Genomic DNA, 22,695 nt, shown 5'->3' on the forward strand with positions numbered 1-22,695 from the left:
GAACTTCCTATATCAAACCAGGGGGATATAGCAAATTTGTTGGGCCATAAATTAAGCTCCAATTTCACCCCCCATCACCCCTGATTCCTTCCCAGGAAATACCCCCCCCTCCCAAGCTATCACTGAAAAGAACATGTCCTCAATGCACAATCCAGAGCTAAAAACACTGCATCAATGGGTTCTGATAATATGCCAGGATGCCTCCTAAATAACTTGAAACATTAAGTTAAGTTAAGCCTCCAGACAAGCTTCATCCCTATGGAATGGAGGACTGCAACAGTCATCCCTCTACACAAAGGCAAACTAGCAGCAGACTAAGGGAACTAAAGACCCATAAGTTTGATTAGTCTTATATGCAAGGTCATGGAAAGAATTATTCTGGACCTGATAAACAAAGACATAGGGAATCTTCAAACACTGGCCCAATCCCATTTCAGTTTTGTCAGGGGCAGGTCATGCCTACTGAACATGGTGGACTTCTTCAAAAAGGTTACTACAGGATTGTATGAAGGCAAAATGAAGCATACTGCCTACCTTGACCTGGTAAAGTCATTTGACATAATAGCTCACTCAGGTATTATAAACAAACTCACAAATTTAGACAGTATTCCCTTTGTCACCTGATGGATAGCCAAATGGCTTCCAGATATGGCACATGAACTTTGGGTGGGGGAATCCACCTCTACAAAGAGCCCTGATACTAGTGGTGTCCCAAAGGGCTCAGTGCTGGGACCTATCCTGTTTGGAATATAATTCTTTGAAGTCAAGGCAAATGTACAGGCCCTTTGGCTGACCAGATTTGCTGACATCTGCAACTTGGGTGCAATCACTGATCCCCCAAAGCTGTACATATCCCCATAGTTTCATATGTTCATAGGTAGGTACTAGGCTATTGGCCCTAGGGCCTATATAAGCCTAGCCAAATGGTACCCTGGCTTTTGCCACCCAAGAAAATTATTTTCCTGTGCCCCTGTCAAGCACAGCCCCAGAAGTGATCCCCGGGGTGAATTTCCTATCTCCCATCCAATCATCAAGATTTTTATTGAAGAGTGCTAATGAGGAGCTTTGTTTGATATAGATAGATAGTTTGTTCCAGAATATGGGAAGTCTCTGGGACAGGAATCTATCCCTCCAGCATGTTCTTTTTATTGTGGTGACAAGGTTTACGTCTCTAGAGCGTGTAGTTTGGAGGGATTGGGATTTCTTTATGTGGAGCATGTCCAACAGCTCTGGGTTTGACATAGCTTTGTATGTTAGGCAGAGATCGCCTCTGAGTAGACGATATGCGACAGAGTAAAGCTGGAGTTTTTTGAGACGGTCTTCATAAGGCATCTGTTTGAGGCTGGTAATCCTCTTTGTGAGGTATTTCTGTGGCCTTTCCAGTTGTTGTAGATGTCTTGTTAGGTAGATACCAAAAGGGGTGTTGTACTCTATAATGGGCCTAATGAGTGATGAGTAGAGGGGAAAAATGACCTCTTTTTTCCTGGATGAGAAATCTTTTGTGATGAGGTGTGCCATTTAGAAGGAGTTCCAGACTACTGCGGTGATGTGATTATCAAAGGAGAGACTACTGTCCACCTGTATCCCAGGGTCTCTAATCACACTTTCGGTGTTAAGTAGACTGCTGCTTATGTGGTAGTTCATGGGTACAGAGTTTTTTATCAAAAGGGATGACAATGCACTTTTTGGCATTGAGCTTGAGGCCATGGCTTTGACACCAGGCATCTGTCTCAGTGAGGCCCTTTTGTAGGATGTCCACATCGTTAGGAGTTTTGATTATGGCTCCTAGTTTGCAGTCATCTGCAAACTATGTTAGCCTAAGACCTTCTGTGTTAGCCTGTACTTCAGAGAAGTAGATATCAAACAGGAGAGGACCTAGGACTGAACCCTGTAATACTCCACTTGTCACTGGTCTGAAGTTGGATTTAGAGTCTGCTACTTTCACAGTGTGGGTTCTGTCAGTGAGCCAGTTGGCAACGCATCTTGTGACATAGGGATTTATACCTATTTTAGTGAGTTTGTCTATAATTCCAGAGTGGGGGATGGTGTTGAAAGCCTTGGCGAGATCTAGATAGGTTTTGGTGACCGCTTCAAAGAAATCTATCAGGTTTAGGAGACATGATCTGCCTTTTACAAACCCAAACTAGGTAGGGTCCATAGTTTGGAGATTACCAATGTCATTGTTTATAAGTTCCATGATGATACACTCCATAGCCTTGCAGACCAGGCTCGTCAGGCTAATGGGGCGGTAGTTCCCGGGGTCCATGGTGGCACCCTCTTTGGGGAGTGGGATAACCATTGCTGTGCACCATTCAGCCCCATGAGGGCCTGACACAGACAAATAACTGGCGGCAGAATCATGGAGTAAAGTTCAATGCAAAAAATGCATAATTATACCATTTGGGAAGATAACCACCCCTGTAATTTACAACATTGATAACATTCCCCAAAAAGTAGACCCAGTGGTAAGGGACTTGGGAACTCAGTTTGACGTTAACCTGAACTTTGATCACCATGTATCTATGGTAGAGAGAAAATCCATCTATTTGGCACAACTTATAAGTAAGGTCATGGCATTCAGATCCAAGGAGATCATAGTCACCCTATACACAGCCCTCATTAGACCAATAATCAAGTACAATGCACCATAAAACAGCTACAATGGCCACAAAGGTTTCTCATTAAGGGATTAGAGGGTGTAAATAATATGTCCCTATGTGGACCGCCTCAAAGCCCTGTCCCTGTACTCAGTCTTCTACAGACTACTGAGGGGTGATCTATGTCTAACCTGCAAAGCATTCTCCAATCCAACCCTGATGGATCTGTTACACATTCGCAAGAAGAAAAAAAAAACAGCACTAGAATTACCCAATCTAAGGATCTAATCCTCATCTGTGATATAAACAAAACATGTTGGAGGGACAGGTATGTGCCTCAGAGATTACCACGTCTCTGGCAGGGACTCCCCATTCATGTGAAACAAAGCTCATCCCTAAGCCTATTCAAATGTAGTTTGGACCAATGGATGGGAAATCGCAAATTCACCTCACCTTGTCACCTGTGGTCCTTACGGATAGGGGCAATTTTTAGATACTCTAAGGCACAGGCATATACCAATGTCATTCTAGCCCAAGAACTTTGATAATTTGGGAAAATTGGGGCATGAATGGCCAGGCTTAAAAAGGCTCTAGGGCTGTTAGCCCAGTAAGCTCCTGTGATCCTCTGAAATGTCTGTGTATTTTTAAATAAAATAATAGTAATCATGTGAAATTTTAATTACTGCATTCATACAGCTTTACAACATTTGTTTATTCATTTGCTATTTTTTTGATTAATATGTTAACCTTCTAAACCCAGTATATGCAAGCCTTGTTTTATGGGTGACCCAATCTGGCTAGATGACTTGATTACTATTTCACAGTAGACAGACGGAGGCTGAAGAAATCAAACTCTGGCCTTCAAAATGAAGATCATTTACAGTTTATACCTTCTGTTCAATTGCCAGGTTTGGTGTTTCTTTGTTCTCTTTATGATAAGTCTGAGAAAAGAGATTGCTTCAAGAATTTTGGTTACAAATTTACTTGTTTTATTTATTAGCTAACTTTTTGTTATGGTTGTTTCCTTCTTATTTCAAATGTGATAAAATGAGTTATGCTGAACAAGTAAGGTAAGAAAGCTGTTTTACATGTTTGACTTAATTTTTTTTTTCTTATGGATTTCCAAGATGGCTGCACAATGAGTAATAGCTTAATGCTAGCTCCCCCAGTTTAAAAACAGAAACGCAGCACAGAAAGGCAGTGGACTTCTATTTCTGGGTACATTTCAATAACCAGCTAATAGGTGCACTGCCTGGATGCCAGTAAAAAAGAAATACAGAGGACCTGAAAGAAAATCAATTACAAAAGCTGAGTAAAAAACACTGACTGGGAAAAGTTCTGCAGCTGTTCAGCAAAAAGTAGTGCAAGTTCTAGACATGACTTCTAGTAACCTAGAGGAAAGTATGAGACAATGGCACACAGACCTGGTTAAAATAAATGAAACACTGATGGAGTATATCAACTTAAATAACAAAATGATGGAAACAATGGAAGAAGATTTAAACAGATATTCAGATGAGGTGATAAAACTACAAAAATCAGAGGTCGAAATGCAGAAAAGGCTTGTTTAAAAATATAATAGAATTAGAGGACAAATCATATAGGGAAAACCTGAGACTTTCTGTCATACCAGAGAAGCTGGAAGGAACAGAATGTATTAATTTTATGAAAGTATAAATAAGCAACTGGACTGGTATTCTACAAACCTGGCTATGAGAAGGCAACCTAGACTTTGAATAGTAAAGATACAATCCTACCAACAGAAGGAGTTGATTCTGGCAAAACTGTGGCAGAAGGACAAAATACTAAATGTGGGAGGCAGCAGTGTGTTTGTGGAGAATGATTATTCACTGTACACCAGGAATTAGAGAAGTACATTTATTCCACTATTCAGGGAAGTTCAAGAAGCAGGAGTGAGATTCAAACTGTTCTGCCCAGCTATCTTCAAAATATTATTTCCTGGAGGGACAATACCATTTTTGATGCAGTACATGCTAAGGAGGAAATACAAAAGTTTGTCCAACAAAAAGTGAGCTGTGAAACAGTGAGAGATTCTGCTTCTTTTTCTTCTAGTAATAAAGACCACAGAGAGACTGTACTAGTGAAACCATTTCCAATGTTTCAACAGAAAATGCTTTCAAGAAGGTGAAAAGCACAAGAGTTGACTAGAAGAATCAAGAGTACATTGGACATGAGGCAGAGACAGGATGTGGGAAATGGAGATGAACAGGAATAAAACCAGTAACTTGGAAATTGACAAATGTGGGATTACAAAGCAATAATTATATTTGTGAAATATGACAAAACAAGAAAATCTCAAAATATTAGACTTTTTTTACTTTGTTAAACTTGTAAGGGACTCTAAAGCATATGCCCTACTTCATGTCATTAATGTTCAGAAAAATACTTAGGAGAGGGGAAGACGGAAGAGAAACTTAACTGTAAGTAAGACAATTTTTTTCTTAAACATGATAAAAGAACATTGAATATTACAAAGCTTTTTTCTAGCAAATAAATGTATGCTTAGTCTCAACACTTTATCTAGTCATTGTGTCTCCATGGAGACAATCATATAAAGAGAAATGGCTAGGAGTTAATGTTTTCTGAAAGCATTCAAGTGTTTTCTCAGTGGGGAGAGCTATAAAGATAAGACAAAACCAGACAGACCTTAATAGAAGCATAGGCTGTACCATGGGTCTTAGCATGAATAATCTTTCTTTTATGTTAACCCAAGTCTGTGAGTGTAGCTGGCAGTTTGGGACACGTGCTCTTATTAGGAGGGTAAAACTTCAATATATGAAGATGTGCATGGTTTGTGTATTAGTATTAAGTTAATAGGTTTTAGGGGGTATTGGGGTGTGTTTGTTTTTTTGTTTTAGGGTTTTCAATAAAACAAAAAGTTTGATGTGACATAGGCTCAAATGGATATGATAAGAAACAACTGTATAAAAGTTCAATCTGCCAAACAGTGTGTATACATGTAACACAAAAGCTGGAACTAGAGGCTTAGCAAAATGTTGTTACACATAAAAGGTGGGAATAGTAACTTTTTAAAACAATGACACTTTCTGAAATGTCTTTAAATATCAGTGGTCTCACAGATAAATAGAAAAAAGAAAGAATAGTGAACTACATTAAAAATGCAGAGTGCAAATAGACACACTTGAAAAGAACTGAACATGAGAATTTGATAAAGAAAGGTTTTCAGGATGGTTATTCAATGGAATACCTGGGACAAAAGAAAAGAGGAGTACTTACATTAATTGTAAGAGGAGCTCTAATAGTGATAGAAGAGGAGAAAAAAGACAAGTTATATTTGTAGTATTAAGAGGGCTACTGGCAAGGGAGGAGGAATACACTGGCATGTATTTATATTCCACTTAAAACTACTATAATGGAGCTTAAGAAAATTTGGGGAGAAATAATCAGCTTTCAGCGAAAAATATCACTTATAAGTGGGGACTGGAATTTGATTTGCAGCAGTGAAGATATATCTGCTGGGCCCAGAAGGGAAAATATAACAAAGGAGGGTAGATTTTTGAAGAAATTTATAAAAAAAATTTGGCATGGAAGATGTGAATTCAGTACTAGGAGCTAGGAGTGAATTTACGTATTATTCCCTAAGATACAAAAACTAGGCTAGGCAAGACGGAATTTACATTTCAGAGGAACCTGTGCATTTAATTGAAAGTCTTGATATGTACCCAATGGCTATTTCAGATCATGCACTAAAAATAACTAAAATAAAAACACAGTGTAATGAAATAAAAATGTACCACTAGTGCTTTCCGACCAATCTGTTAAAAAGAGAGGAATTTAAGGAATGGGTAGTGGGAATTATTTGGGAGCTATTAGAGAAGATAGGAATTTCTTCTGAAAATATAGCTAGGGAGTGGGATAACATTAAAGTGGAGTTTTAAACTAGGGTGGAAATAAAAGAAAGGGAGATGTGGTTAAGAAGTAACAAAAATTATTTAGAGGGACTGGCAAATATTAAAGTATTGCAGAATAGAGGGAGTCTCACAAAACAAGAAGAGGAGCAACTACAGAATGCTAAACAGAAAACAAGGAATTACCTTGATAATATGCATGAGTTTAAAAAGACTGCTGTTAAGAAAGTATTTTTTGATAATAAGTCCAGATCTCAAAAACTTTTAGTACAATGACTCTGGTAACAGAAAGTAGAAAGGGCTGTTGTTAAGCTTAGGGAGCCTACAACAAGGAAGGTAACAAAAGATCCTGTAGAGGTATAAGAAATATTTTGGAAATTCTATGAAAATCTGTAGAAAGCAGAGAAATATGGCAATCAAGAAAAGGTACAAATGGAAATGTTTATGGAAGAATTAAATATGCCAAGGTTAGAGGTAGATGAGGCTCAATTACTTACAGTTAGGATAGGGGGAGATAACATAAAAATGTTAATGTGTATCCAATACACAGAAAAGTCTACAGGAATAGATGGTATTCCTGTGGAAGTTAAGAAGCCAGAAGGGAAAATACTGATAAAGAAGGTTTTGTTTGACAGTATAAGTACCAACATCCTGGAAGAAAGCGATGGTAGCTGTAGTACCTAAAGAGGGTAAAGACCCTTAAGATCCAGGATAATAAAGGCCCATTTCAATGCTAAACCATTATTATAAAGTGTTTATGGCTACAAAAATGGCAAAAGTGATGCCAAAATTGATAGATATAGACCAATGTGCTTTTGTGGAGGGGAGGCAAACATGTGACAACATTAACAGAATATTGATTATCCAGAAGGAAGCAGAATGTAAGAAAATACCACTGCTGTTGGTGGGTCTTGATGTAGGGAGAGAATTTGTCAGAATAAGAGCTGGGACTTTACGAGCAGGGCAATGTAAGTATTTGCATTCCCTGATAAAATTATAAGGTTGATTAGGAGGATATGTTAAGGATCAGAGGTGAAAATTTAAGTGGGTGGGTTCCTTTCTGATAATTTCTGCTTCAGCAGAGGAATCAGTCAGGGGTGTCCTCTTTCCCCTTTGTTATCTGCATCATATTTAGAATCATTGGCAAAGAAAATAAGGGAATCAGAAATTCAAGGATATAATTGGTATGGTAGTCAAGAAAAGCTAGCTCTATTTGCACAGGATATTATTATATACCTGATAAAACCAGAAAAGGACATTTCAGTGTTGTGGGGCATTTTGAGACAGTTTCAAATCTATTTGGGATACAAAATTAATGAAGCAAAAACAAAGGCAATAGCTGTAAATTGTGTACCCAAACACAAATTGGTTAAGGAATATCCACATTTATGGGAACATAATAAAATGAAGTACTTAAAAGTATAGATTAAAAGTGATTTTGGTGTGGCAGCTAAGGAAATGTGGGAAGAGACTAAACAAAAGATAATGCAAAAACTGAGAAATTGGAAGCGCTGTTATATAGATATGGATAGTAGATGCAAGCAGTTAAAATGTTTTAGTCCCTTTAGTCTTATACACATGACAGGTATATTTTTATCAACCAGAGAAGTTGTGGATAGTAATTAATAAAGAGCTGAAGGATTTTATGTTGGAGGAGAAGATGGCAAGACTCAGGTGGGATAAGCTGATTCTTCCAAAGAACAACATGGATTGGGACTACCCAATTTGAAAGGATATTTCAAAGCTACATAATTAAGGATTTTATACATAGTGCAAACAGAAACCTATAATTCAAAGTGGAAAGGGATGATGATGAAATGAGGGGTGGGCTCAAGAAACAAGGAGAGATTTTTTTATATGCAGATTTTAAAGGAGAAATAACAGTAATCATACAAAATATTATATTCATAAAGTAGCAGAAAGTATTCTAAGAACTAAACATGGGAATGGAGAAAGGAGATTCTGCTGATAGGAAAGACTGCAATTAGGGATACAGACAATAGGAAAGAGGGGGATTGAATTTATTGGAGAAAATTGGAAAAGGAACCAAGGTGTTAGGAGCAAATAACTAGAGAGGGAAAGGTAAAGGAATGGGAAGACACAGAATTTATTTGGAATGCAGGTTAGAGATTTCCTTCCCTATCAAGGATTGATAGAGTATAGGCAAAGAGAAAGAAATAGGTAGGTCCTAAATGAAAGACCATCACTGACAAAGTTTTTTGTGGTCTCTACAACAGAAGCTGCTGTTAAAAAAGGAATACTTATAAAGCATACAAATATTGCATGATAACTTTAAGACTATATCAGAGGAGGTTAGAAATGAATGGGAAGAGAGACTGGATAAGCAATTCACAAAGAAACAATGGGGGGATATATGTATGTCTCCCAAATATGAAACAAAATCTAGAAGATTTTAGGATTTTTGCTTGGAAATGTTTACATAGATATTTTTATACCACAAGTAGCCTCCAGAGAATTTATTCTCATTTATACAGCAAATGTTGGAGGTATGTTGGGGAAGAAAGAGGTAATTGGGAACATATTTTCTGAGAGTGTAATGAGTTGGAAAACTTTAAAGTTTCCCTGCAAACTTCTGTATCAGAGATTCTGGATGAGCAAATTAGTATATCTAGGGAAATTATTTTTCTGAGCTATGATGCAGAATTGGAATTACTTAGGCAGAGTAAGGTCTTGCTGAGTCTAATTATGGTGGCTGCCAAAAAAGCAATTACTAGAAAATTAAAATCAAAGTGTAACCCAACTGTTCTAGAAGTAGTGACTATAGTAACAGAGATAACCAACTGGAATTGGGATCTATAGAAAAGGGTAGGAGCAAATTACCTAGAAAAAATAGGAATTGTGGGAACAATTCATACAGGGGAGGAATGATGTGCAAAAGTAGGCAGGATTTAAATGAGCTATGTAATGTTTAACAATGATTGGATAGATTATAAGTGATGAGTGTTTGCAACTAAAATTATGTCAATATGGTTTGTATTGTATTATGTCAAATAAGGTTTGTTTTCATTTATATAAATGTATGGTTGCCTATGTCATAAGTGATAATTTAATTCTTCTTCTTCTTTGGGCTTTTCCCGGTTAGGGGTCGCCACAGCGGATCACTTGTCCGCTCATGATTGGCAGTGGAGTTTTACAGTGTCGAGTTGCCAGCCCGGCAACCAACCTTCCATGGAAGGCACACACACACACACACATACACACACACACACACACACACACACACACACACACACACACACACATAGGGCCAATTTGGAATGTCCAATCCACCTACAGCATGTCTTTGGGATGTGGGAGGAAACCGGAGCACCAGGAGGAAACCCACGTGACCACAGGGAGGACATGCAGACTCCGCACAGAAGGCACCCCAGCTGAGGATCGAACCGGAGAACCTCTTGCTGTGAGGCAACAATGCTAACCACTGCACCACCGTGGCCACCAATAAGTGATAATTTAATAAAGATGTAAAAATTCTTCAATTCAAATTTGATGTACCTAAGAACTGCAGTTAGTTGTTACCATGCCTGACACCAAATGTGAGTGATTTTTTTACATATATGTATACAGTCTACAGATGTTCACAGGAGGAATCAGTTTTATTGGAGATACACGAATTGAAAGACAGTAAGCAATAACGTCCTCCCACCCCATCAAGTTTTTAACATGGTTTGGCTGACTGTTTGCTTTTTGTCTTTATTTAATGGAGTTTCTATGATAATTTTATGCAGGTTTTATTACTATTTTAATATAAACTATTCATCTAGTGCGTTCCTTTTATGTACTGTATGCTTACTCTAATGTTAATGTGACTAATCTTCTGTATTCTGTTGGTATAGGGACTGCTGGTCTTCTCTGCATATATACTTTATTCACCTCTTGTCCTTTCCTGCACTGCTTCATTTTTCTGTTTGTGGGGTTTATGCTTTCACTTTTATCTGGATGTCATTTTTTTTACCTTTTTGGTTGCCTTTTACAGTTCTTAACAAGGTAATGTACTTACATTTGAGTTTAGTTCTTTTGCTGCTGTAAAGTGTGCTTACTTTTTGTCCCAATCCTGATTGGCTTTATTTATTTTAAATATTGATTTAGTAATAAATTTGAGTTGGGATATATACTTCTGCAGTATGGTGTGGTTTTATTAATTTACTATTTAGGGGGTAGGGCAGTTCTTTGCTTAGTAGTCTATCTCTGCTAAATAGATTTTCAAGATGTTGCCAGTTTTTGTTCTGTGAGGCTTCTCTGTGGATAGTTCAGTGATATCTTATTGTCTTTCTCGGAATTATTTTCTTTCTTAAGGGGGTCTATGTAGAAATAACAACCCTGGTTTTGTTTTAATTTGTACAATCAAGTTTAGAGTTCACGTCTGGCCATTTTCTAAGAGCAATTTATTGATAAGGTAGTGAAGGTACTCCACAAGTACTTGCTACAGTACTTCTGACTCAGAATAAAATCTCTTACAGGGATTATTCCACAAAGATTACATGTGTTATATCATAATACAAGATCTTTATCAGGCTACCAACTTGGTCAGCACTAAAGTAAACATGGGCACCGAGGTAGGAGATGACCTTGGTACCCAGTGTTGATTCTCCAACTTACCCTTAATGGTCTTTGGCTATGAGAGGATGTTAAATGGTAGATGTTTTAGAATTAATGATAAATACAGGTGTAATTCTGCATCATTTATGTACAGTATGCATGTTCTTTACATTTGTATAGTCTTCTCAAGTGCTACATAAGAAAAAAAATCTCTGCAAGGTATATTTACATCTTTTAGAGCACAATTGGGATATTAAATGCACAGAGAAGATGAGCCCAGTATTACAACACTTGTATACTCATTATGGGAGTTTACTGGGGGCTTTACTGTGTTACTTAAAAGTCACATTTCAAGTGTGTGTCCATCTATAGTTAAGAAATGACTGCAGAAGGAAGATGCTTTGTTAACTCTCAGTTTCAGTGCATTAATTCCAGAGACTTTAAAATGAGCTTGTTGGAAGCATTATTTTACATGAATAATACTATGCATTGTCATTACTGAAGTTTGAGCTGTAAGTAGAGTAGACAGTATTTTTGTGCATATTAACATAATGGTAAATTACATTTGAATATGAATGCATGTTTTTCATAGGACAATATTCAGTCAATCTGCCTGTTTTGCAGGAGCTCTGGACCGTCTCTTAAAATTAATGATCCGTTATTCAATTATCCAATTATGTGTTTATGCTCAACTTGGTTTTGCCTTCCAAGAAGGCTTTGTTAAGTTAAGACACCAGAAGCTGTATCTGTATTGGTACCTGCTCTTTAAAGGATTTATTTATTTATTTATTCATTTATTTTTTGCTGTGGTAATCGTGATGAATAAAGCACAGTCTCAAAGCAAGAAAGTTAGAATAAGTCTTTCTTTATTTTTTTCTGTGTGTGGATTTATGGATATTTATTAGAAGGTGTCACAAAGGGAGATACTGCCACCCCAGGTATTTGGAATTTTGTAAAGAATTATATGTCATTTGTGAATAACAACATGATTCATATGCTTGTGTTACAAATGTATTAGAACTGTATGTCATATAAGATGGATTGTATAGACGTATGCTAAAGAGGTATTTTACAAAGTGCTGTTTAAAAATGGATCCACAGCATGCCCTGCTGGAAGGGAACAGAAATATACATACACTATTGTAACTGTTTGAATGTATATATTTTAACACTAGAAACTGGAACACAAGAGGTTAACTTCAGAAAAATAGCTGAAATTAGATTAATTTATGGCAGCAAGGAGATGCAATGTCTAAAACTAGGGAACTTTCTGCATTGACTTGCAAGTGTTTTATTGTTTATGACTTACAGTAAGTACCAAGATTTGAGGAAAAGCCTGTAAGTATGTATTTTCACAGATAGATGTTAAATTCTACCAGGTGCATCAATGGTTGTTTGTCACTTGGCATAGAGTCAGATGACAAGAAATTATGTCATTCTACAAGCTATCCCAACAGTAATATTTAATATATTAAATTGAGAAGTCTCTTAGTGAGAGACAGTATTTTGCATTTGTCTTTGACCTGACAACATAAAGATCCACTCACCACATCTGCCTTGCTTGCTCTGAAATAGGTTATTAGGGTACAGTAATTCTCTTAGAAACATTCAGGAATATAGCAAAGCTTAACTTAGATATTTTTCTTTACTTTTTTTTTTACTTTGTTTTTTTGTTATTTTGTAAATCATTTAATCATACATGAAAAGCAGAACAGTAAAATATTTTGATTACATATGTAAAATAGAATTCATGAAATTATTTGCAATAAAATATTTAACCATAATATGCAAAAACAAATTTATAACGCAATATGTAACAATATAACTTCAATACCCAAAAAGGAAACAAGACAACTATTTACAGTGGTGCCTATATAAATCATGTGATACTTTTTATATTATTGTAAAAAGATTTTAACTTTGTGTATACTTATTTCATTATTCTCCAATATTTCCATTACAGTTTGCCAGGTATTGTGATATGAAGTAATTCTGCTTGTTCTGCTCTTTAAGGTAGAAATTTCCATTCATCCAACAGTCAATGCATGTTTTTTGAATTCCTTGAATGATGGAGGTGTAGCAGATTTTCAGTTAGTAGTAATGATTTTGCATTCTACAGCAAGCAAAGTCCATAGATTTGAAGATTTTTTTTAGGAACACACTTTGGTATTGGGGAGTTAAACAAAACTAGAGATTTGGTTAAATGAAAATTATCATTGAATACAGTCTGGAAAAAGAAATTAATGTTATTCCAATATTCTCTAAGACTTTACAGTTATAAAAAACACGTTGCCAGTCTGCCTTCAGTTTTGTTCCACACCTCCAACATTTCTCTTCATATGTGAACATTATAGCTAGTTTATGTGGAGTAAGAAAGCTCCTATATAAAAATCTCCAAGTAAATAAATGCCATTTAAGTGACAATGTAGTATATTTTGAAGATTTAAGTATCAATTATTTATCTTCTTGTGTTGGTAAATGTATTGACTCAAAAATAATTCCAATATGATTTTTATGATATATTTTTGTTTTCTTTACAACCATGCAAATGTTTGATAGATAACCATTACCCTGGAAAGGTTGCTTTTAATAATTAGTATGTATTGTAGAAATTTAGGTATTTTCTGTTTGAAAGATATTTGCATCAATTCAATTTTATTTACAATATATTGTCTTAAAGTTTACAAGATTAGCCATATATTTTTATCTATATTAAATTTATTTATTATTTGATTGACTGAAAGACTCTTATCTCCATCCAACCATTGGTCCCAAAATAAGAGATCTCTTTGCTTTAATACATTCATCCTCCTAATTTGCAATGTCTCTATATTATTGGAAGTAAATGCTATAGGAAAGAGAGAAAATAGCCAAGATATAATATTGGATTCTTTATTAACATTTTTTTAAGTTTGATATTGTCAACTTTATATAGTTGGATGGAATTATAACAGTTTTGTTTTCTAACATATAATCCTTAAGCATCCAATATAATGGATTGTATAATATAGATAAATGTTCCTGTATTTGATTTTGTATTGCTTATAGCCAAATTTGTTTCCATATAGATGTGTAAGAGGAATGTAACCATAGAGTTATGTTTTTAACTATGGACGAAAGTATGTAGTTCTCTGTAGCAGGTAAATGTATTCCCTCAACTTCTGAGTTTATTAAACTGTTATTTAAGGCTATTCTGGGTTTGTTTGGGTACAATAAGAAATGTAGAATCATTTTATTACATTTCAGTATAAACTGTTTGGGGGGGGGAGAAAAAACTAGTATTAGATATAGTATTTTGGGAAAGATTATTGATTTAATCAGATATAATCTATCTTCCATTGTAAATATGCATTTATTTCAATTATCCATCATTAATTGTATTTTATCTAATATTGAATTGTAATTAAAATAGATGATATCTTGTAGGTTATCTGATAAGTAAATACCCGAATACTGAAGCCTGCCATCTGTTACAATATATTTAGTGAATATTTTATTTATATGATTTTTTTTGCTATTTGTAATTAATACTTTTGTTTTATTTTCATTAAAGTGTAGCCCAGAGATACTTTGGAATATAGATATTGAATTAAATAGAGCTAGGAGGGAATTATTGGAGTCAGACACTGTTAAAAGTATGTAATCTGCAAACACCTGGAGTTTTAGGCTTAATGTTTTGGTTATTTCTATACTTTTTATTTTAGAATTTGATCTGACGCTATTTACAAAAGGTTCTATCAAACGTGCAAATAAAAGAGGTGATAGAGGACAGCCTTGTTTAGTTCCTTTCATGATATTAACAGGTCCTGATCTATGAGATTGAGATCTTAACTTGACCAAAGCTTGGGTATTTTCATATAAAGATTTTAAAAGAGCTGAAAAGCCCCATCAGGAATGTATATTCTTCCAGAACTAGAAATAAGTAATTCCAGTTAACAGAGTCAAAGGCACTGTCTATGTCTAGGGAGATTATAGTCATATCTGTATCTCAGTGGTTATTGTAATCAATTAATATTATTATTCTTTTAATATTGTCATATGTATTTCTTCCTTTTATAAATCCTGTTTGGTCTTCATGTATTAATATGGGGAGGAAGTGTTTAATTCTATTTGCAGAGATTGCCATAAACAGTTTATAAAGCAAGGTATATAACATTATGTACACATATAAAAGATTTTTACTTTTATTATATATGTTCATTATATGTCATTCTTATTGCGTATAAACATTTTATTCTGATTTATTGATGCTTATGTCTACGCATTATATGCATAATAGGATTAAAAGGTGGTTTGAACCGTTATGCATATGATTGATATCAACGATGTACACTGTTGGTTTAGCCTATGGGGTTTGTTACACTGTTTTTTAAACCATTGTCTGATAAAAGGTTTTAAAGTCTGACGAAGCCTCATGGTAAAAGTGCTTACTTTTTATGTCTGCTAATAAATATCTTCAATTTTATTCTCAAGCTTTGGTTTTGAATGTTATATTTGTTCAATCCATTGGAATATCTGCTGGTGATACGCTATTAACACTTCTAACTGCTGTTTTTCACTCCGGTGAATGTTTGGGAGCTGGTTGCTGACTATAAACAGTTTATAGTCTATGTTTAGTAATGTTATGGGTCTATATGATTTTACAAAATCTTTCATCTTTATCTGGTTTTATTATTGGAGATGTTAATGAATATTTTTATGATGGTGGTATAATTATATAATCTTTAACCATAGTGTATAACTTTTAAAAGTAATACTAGAGATTGTCTTGACATTAATTTATACATTTCTGGTAATATATTATCTGGTCCAAGAGCTTTATTTGTTTTAAGCTTGTTAATTTGTGATTTGAGTTCAGCCATTGTAATTGGTTTATTAATATTTTCTATTTGCCCTTGTGTTAGTCTAGCATAGATATTTTTGTTAAGAAACATTTTAATTTTATCATCTAAGGAGATCAGGGATTTGTTAAATGAAGTGTATTATAATGGAATCTAAAAACTTCTAGTATATTATTCAGATCAGTAATGCTCTTCTTAATATGAGGATTATAGATCTCTTTTATTTGCTTAGATTTAATGATTTTTTTAGTTTTGTTTGCTTATGGGTTTAATTTTATTTTTTCTAAATTAATCATAGTTTTATAAAGTAGTATCTCAGTATATTTATTATTAAGTTGAACCGATTCTGATATTAAATCAGAATTTCCTTTTTGTATTCCCATTTTGATTTTGTCCACTTTATTTTGTATTTCTATCATATCTTTATTCCATGTTTTCCTTTTGTTGATATACCATTATAGTATCTTACCATAAATATATGCTTTTAGTGAGTCCCAAATATAGATTTCCAACATATCTTTTATTATGTTTATTTCAAGAAATTTATTTATTTCATTTACATACAGTTCTTTAAAATCTGTTAATTTTGTTATATATGATGGTATTCTAGTAATGGGTATGGATTATATGGGTTCAAGTTCCAAGTCAAATATTAATGTGTTATGGTCTGATAAAGGACATGATATAACTTTAAATCCTTCTAGTTTTGTTGTTAAATCATTTGAAATGTATACTTGGTCTATTCTAGAATTAGTTTTATGCCTATATGAATAAGAAGTAAAAAATAATGAATTTAGATCTGCAAATATATTAACATCTTTGATAACTGTTGTATCTATGAACTTACTTAGGGCTCTTGAAGTGGAACATTTTTTCTTTTTGAATTCTGTGTCAGTATCTTGTTCATCTGGAATACAATTAAAGTCTCCCGCCAGTATTAAACTTCCCTTTGTATGATGTATTATTTCTTCTAAATATTGGTTTACTGTATTTATGCTAACTCCCGGAATCCAGTGCATATTTACCAATGTATACATTTTTCTATTTATTTTGATTGATACTAAACAAAACATTACTGAAGAATCATGTTAAGAGTTTATTATTTTAGGAGCTAGTACTGCATTTTTTGAATAATATAGCTACTTCTCTTCTGCTTAAATTGAAAACTTGCCAATAAGGTATAGTTATTACAATTTAATTTGTCCTTGTCCTCTTCTAAAAGATGTGTTTCTTGAATAAATATCAATTGTGGGTTATGTAAGCTTATATATTTGAATAAACTTTTTCTTTTAATATTATTATTTAGACCATTAACATTAATTGATAAGCATTTCATATTTTTAATATGACTCTGGCGTTACATAAATGTATACTTTTATGTCTTTTGAACATTTAGACATATTATTAGAGAAGATATCACATTATAATATATTATTAGATTATGTAATTTTGTAAAAGACACCAATCTTTCAAATAGCATAAAATATTTAAAGGTAATTGTTTTAAATATGCAACCAACAACAACATGAGGTATAATACCTCTTGCCTGAGTAGTTCAACTACCCAGGCAGTCTCTCTAACATTATTATGTACTTTTAATAGCTCCTTACCTAATTAGTCCTGTAGTATGTTACAGTTATTATAAGTGTTTTAGAAATGAGCACTTGTCAAAATGTAAAGAGCTTTACAAGAGTTAATAGACTTTTATTACATGTATTTTAAGTGTTAGGTTAACTTATGTAATGCAATACACTAATAGTAATAATCATATTTTCCTACAAATGTAACATTCATAAAATAATATACATATGAAGTATATATCTCAATATAAATACACATATACTGACAATACAGTCATTGTAAGGTTCAATCAAATACATTAAAAGGCCAGTTCTTGTTACAACTTTTATTCTAAGTCCTTTCAAATTCAGTTATTGTCCATCATAACCTATTCATAATCTTACCATATACTTGTTATATTCATACACATTTAGCATGGAATGTTAAGTTACTATGCAGTTATTAATTAAGTTCTCAGTCTTTATTAAAAAATAAAACTTAAGTTCAGAGTATCTTATGTTTCTTTAAGTGCTACTATTTGAAATTGTATCCAATAGTTTACTATTTTATGCATTCCCCTTATAATTGTGTATCATCTTTTCTCATCAGCTTAGGTATTCTGTCTTTTCACCAGGAGTATCCTATTCAAACTGAAAAGTGTGTTACTTGTCCATTTTCTACATTCCAGTTTTGGATTATGTCAGTTTGCTTTAAATATTCAGAATGTGATTATGTGTTGGTTTTTGATATACGTATAATCATATTGTTGCACTACTTAATAATATTTACTATATCATATTACTTGCAAGCAAAGGATGTACTTCCTATACTCATAGTATAGGTTTTCTTTTTCAACCAAGACTTTTTATGTGTTACTTTACATTGACCATATATGATTGTAATTATTGTCTATAAATGTATAGATTCAATTTACAACTATCACCATTCATATTTGGATGTGGGTTCAACAAATATATTTATAATAGTAAATAGAGACATTCTTTGGTTCCTCATTTGTCATTCTCTTAATAAGTGTTTGTGATTCATAACAACATTGTTTTCAAGTTGTATACCTTAGCAATACTGATCTCATAGCATGTGTAATGAGATTCAGCTGTTCTTGCCCATATGTTTTTATGTTATTGAAAAAACAGGAAAGGAATCACATAAAATTATTAATAACAGAACTTTACTAGAAAACATTCCAATAAATACATCATAACATATTCTGACTGCATATAAAGAATATAGTTCACCATTAAACTATATCTTTACTTCTGGAGCAGGGATACTGTTTTTTTTTATTTTAATCAGTTCCATATGTACTATGCCTTTAAAATAAAGCATACTTTATTTTGGCAATTTTTAATTATACAGTCTGATTTAAAAAATCTATCTTCTTTTGCTTTGTGTATTTGTAGATACTTTATGTTATCATTAATGTTTATTTATTGCTTTTCTCTTTTCCTTAAAGTTTCAATTTATTTCTCTGTATTAGTTTCTCCTGCATCTTCATAACTGCAGCTCTGCAAGCTGTCCAGGGCACTGGCAGCATTTAAACAGGCTTGTCATGATTTCAGTCCACAGCTCTATTATCCAGATTCAATACAAGTAATCTCTTAAGTGTTGCTTACTGTTTTATTTGTGAATTAAAGGCTTCCAGCCATTTTATTCTGTCTGTTCAACAAGCATCCTTTGACCTCGACCTTGCGAGGAGTCAAAAAGAACCAGAAGAATCAAAACAGGTTTAAAATAGCTTTTATAGTTCAAATATTATCATTGTTTCTCTGGAAGTTCTCTATTTAGCTTTGAAAAGCTGTTTGCTGCTTATTTCCTTATTTTAAAGGTATGAGGAACATTATTTTGATTTTTTCTTACTGCGCTCTTTGACCTCAACCTTGCAAGTTGTCAAAAAGCACTAGAAACTATTAATTATACTTGTGATGGCTTTTATTGGTAAAACAGAGGCTCTGCTTCTCATGGAAAGATAAAAATGGCTCACGAGCATGGTGGGCAGCAAGCTATGCTCAAAATTGTCAAACACATTATTTTGGAGTATACAATTCTAATCTTTATAAATGAGGCTATTTATCATTGTTGTTTATATTTTATGGTCTGAAATCTGCCCAAAGACTAAATAAAAATATATTCCTTTCTCCGTTCATAAAAAGCACAGAATATTATAATATATTCATAATTTAGAATGTTTTAACTCAGAATTCTTAGCTTAACTCAGTTAAATCAAATAAAAATATTAATGTATTGCACCCTAACACACAAATATCCACTGTTACTCAGTTTTAAACACATATGCATTGGCTTCAGCAGTCGCAGTCTGTATACTAATCATATAACAGAAGCTTCCTTTTTGATTTTGCATTCATTTTTTTCAAACCTTGCTTTCAGTTCTATGGAAATCTATAGTACTTTAATATTTAATATTTAGTCTATTCAAAAAAGCATAAATGTTTCATTTGAATTATATGTTATGGTTATCGTTTATAATCAGCTTTAATGTTATTTTTCAAAGAATAATGTTATAACTGAGAAAAGTACCTGTTTTAATAGATGACTTTTCATAGTAGGAAGTTTAGCTGGAAGATTTTATCTTGTTGGCTAAACATTTTTAAGGTATATATACCTGTACATTCACTTGGCCTTCAGTTTTTTTTTCTTTTCTTCTACTATTTTCCAACTGTCCTTTTCAGCATTTTTTTTTGAGTACTATTAGTCTAATCTATTGTCTCCACTTGTGTAAAAACATTGTTGTTAGATAAATATTTTGTTGCTGATTCTACAGTTTCAAATATTTTTATACCCTCTGGAAGAAAGGCTCCCAATCTTGCTGGAAATAATAGGTGTGTGTTTTAGTTGCTTCTTCTTTAAGGCTTTTATTAAGGGAAAGAATTCCCTCCTATTAGAGACCATAGTTGTAGAATAATCATTGTCAAATCTGATTAAAGCATCTTAGAATTTAATATGTGAATTAGCCCAGGCATTTTTAGTATCAGCTCTTTATCCTGGGTAGAAAATAGTCTTACAATTATAGATCTTGTTTTAAACACATGTAAACTTCCCCTTGACTTACGTTCAATCTCCCACACCTCACACTTTAAAAATGAACTAAAAGCTTATTTTCTCAATTCTAGAACCTGCCCTTGCCATGACCCTACCTAGTCTTCCTTCCCTTTATGTACCCTCAAAAGGACCATACTTAGTACCTCATTACACCTCTCTCTCCAATGTGTCTACTATGCATTTGCACAATTTTATACAAACAAAAAATGTTTATTGTTGACCAATTGAACTATATCAATGTAAAATTGTTATTTAGCTTCTTTTTAATGCAACTTTAACTTTATGCATGTAACCCAACATATGTGAATTGTTTTGCTATAACTGCTATTATATCAATATTATTTAAAATTGTACTTGTTTTAAAATGTATTACTGGAGCTTTTCTCCTCGGGTCTCCACTGAAAATGGGCCACAAGCCCAGTTGGACAAACCTGGTTAACAAATGTCAATAAATAAATAAATAAATAAAAGATGGAGTCTATATCACATCAGCAACGCTAAAAATAGCAAACGCTGATATATCGAACTTCAAAGTCTGAAAGCTGAAAACAGCAAAGGAACAGATCAGCAAATTTTTTCCCAGGTAAAAAATTCACTGATCCCAAAAAAAAAAAAAAAGAGTATACAGTCAAAATTAAGTGGGAGGGGGGCTTCACCCCCACACCCCCTAACTTAAATATACCAACTTCGAGATCGCACCACAGTGAAAAAAACAGCAAAGCCCAAAGACTGGCCCAGTGAATTTTTTCCCTGGGAAAAAAATTGTTGATCCATTCCTTTGCTGTTTTCAGCTTTCAGACTTTGAAGTTCAATATATCAGTGTTCGCTATTTTTAGCATTTGCTGATGTGATATAGATCCTAAAAGATGCATTGGCTTCAGCAGTCACAGTCTGTATACTAATCATATAACAGAAGCTTCCTTTTTGATTTTGCATTCATTTTTGTCAAACCATGCTTTCAGTTCTATGGAAATCTATAGTACTTTAATATTTAATATTTAGTCTATTCAAAAAAGCATAAATGTTTCATTTGAATTATATGTTATGATTATCATTTATAATCAGCTTTAATGTTATTTTTCAAAGAATAATGTTATAACTGAGAAAAGTACCTGTTTTAATAGATGACTTTTCATAGTAGGAAGTTTAGCTGGAAGATTTTATATTGTTGGCTAAACATTTTTAAGGTATATATACCTGTACATTCATTTGGCCTTCAGTTTTTTTTTTCTTTTGTTCTACTATTTTCCAACTGTCCTTTTCAGCATTTTTTTGGAGTACTATTAGTCCAATCCATTGTCTCCACTTGTGTAAAAACATTGTTGTTAGATAAATATTTAGTTGCTGATTCTACAGTTTTAAATATTTTTATAACCTCTGGAAGAAAGACTCCCAATCTTGCTGGAAATAATAGGTGTGTGTTTTAGTTGCTTCTTCTTTAAGGCTTTTATTAAGGGAAATAATTCCCTCCTATTAGAGACCATAGTTGTAGAATAATCATTGTCAAATCTGATTAAAGCATCTTAGAATTTAATAGGTGAATTAGCCCAGGTATTTTTAGTATCAGCTCTTTATCCTGGATAGAAAATAGTCTTACAATTATAGATCTTGTTTTAAACACATGTAAACTTCCCCTTGACTTACGTTCAATCTCCCACACCTCACACTTTAAAAATGAACTAAAAGCTTATTTTCTCAATTCTAGAACCTGCCCTTGCCATGACCCTACCTAGTCTTCCTTCCCTTTATCTACCCTCAAAAGGACCATACTTAGTACCTCATTACACCTCGATCTCCAGTGTGTCTGCTATGCATTTGCACAATTTTATACAAACAAAAATGTTTATTGTTGACCAATTGAACTATATCAATGTAAAATTGTTATTTAGCTTCTTTTTAATGCAACTTTAACTTTATGCATGTAACCCAACATATGTGAATTGTTTTGCTATAACTGCTATTATATCAATATTGTTTAAAATTGTACTTGTTTTAAAATGTATTACTGGAGCTTTTCTCCTTGGGTCTCCACTGAAAATGGGCCACAAGCCCAGTTGGACAAACCCGGTTAACAAATGTCAAAAAATAAATAAATAAATAAAAGATGGAGTCTATATCACATCAGCGACGCTAAAAATAGCAAACGCTGATATATCGAACTTCAAAGTC

The sequence above is a fragment of the Protopterus annectens genome, chromosome 3.part1 (assembly GCF_019279795.1).
Source record: "Protopterus annectens isolate FY-2018-M chromosome 3.part1, PAN1.0, whole genome shotgun sequence".
Lineage (NCBI taxonomy): Eukaryota > Metazoa > Chordata > Ceratodontiformes > Protopteridae > Protopterus > Protopterus annectens.